This window comes from Coregonus lavaretus, assembly GCF_964263955.1.
Source record: "Coregonus lavaretus genome assembly, contig: HAP1_SCAFFOLD_4391, whole genome shotgun sequence".
Lineage (NCBI taxonomy): Eukaryota > Metazoa > Chordata > Actinopteri > Salmoniformes > Salmonidae > Coregonus > Coregonus lavaretus.
Window position 1 is genome coordinate 1,314 of NW_028166868.1, and position 1,187 is coordinate 2,500.

Here is a 1,187-nt window from a genome sequence, read left to right on the forward strand (position 1 = left end):
ATGTTATTCCTATAGAAAATAGCTGTGTGACCATGTTATTCCTAGAGAATATAGCTGTGATGTAGCTGTGTGACCATGTTATTCCTAGAGAATGTAGCTGTGTGACCATGTTATTCCTAGAGAAAATAGCTGTGTGACCATGTTATTCCTAGAGAATATAGCTGTGTGACCATGTTATTCCTAGAGAATATAGCTGTGTGACCATGTTATTCCTAGAGAGCGTAGCTGTGTGACCATGTTATTCCTAGAGAACATAGCTGTGTTACCATGTTATTCCTAGAGAACATAGCTGTGTGACCATGTTATTCCTAGAGAACGTAGCTGTGTGACCATGTTATTCCTAGAGAACGTAGTTGTGTGACCATGTTATTCCTACAGAATGTAGCTGTGTGACCATGTTATTCCTAGAGAACATAGCTGTGTGACCATGTTATTCCTAGAGAACGTAGCTGTGTGACCATGTTATTCCTAGAGAACATAGCTGTGTGACCATGTTATTCCTAGAGAACGTAGCTGTGTGACCATGTTATTCCTAGAGAATATAGCTGTGTGACCATGTTATTCCTAGAGAACATAGCTGTGTGACCATGTTATTCCTAGAGAAAATAGCTGTGTGACCATGTTATTCCTAGAGAATATAGCTGTGTGACCATGTTATTCCTAGAGAATATAGCTGTGTGACCATGCTCTGTCGTAGCCGGCCGCGCCCGGGAGACCCATTGGCGGCGCACAATTGGCCCAGCGTCTTAGGGGGTAGGGGAGTGAATGGCCGGCAGGGATGTAGCTCAGTTGGTAGAGCATGGCGTTTGCAACGCCAGGGTTGTGGGTTCGATTCCCACGGGGGGCCAGTATTAATAAAAAAAAAAAGAAATGAAATAAAAAAAAGACTACAAATAAAATAAATAAATAATGTATACACTCACTAACTGTAAGTCGCTCTGGATAAGAGCATCTGCTGAATGACTAAAATGTAAATGTAAAATGTTATTCCTTGTGAACATAACTGTGTGGCCATGTTATTCCTAGAGAACATAGCTGTGTGACCATGTTATTCCTAGTGAACGTAGCTGTAACGGATTGAAAAGATATGAAAGCTAGGCTAGAGAGTGTCCTGGACAGATAAAGATCATCTCTGTTCCGGAAGAGAAGAGAACCCACAGAAGTGTATTACCCTTTTTTGACACTGG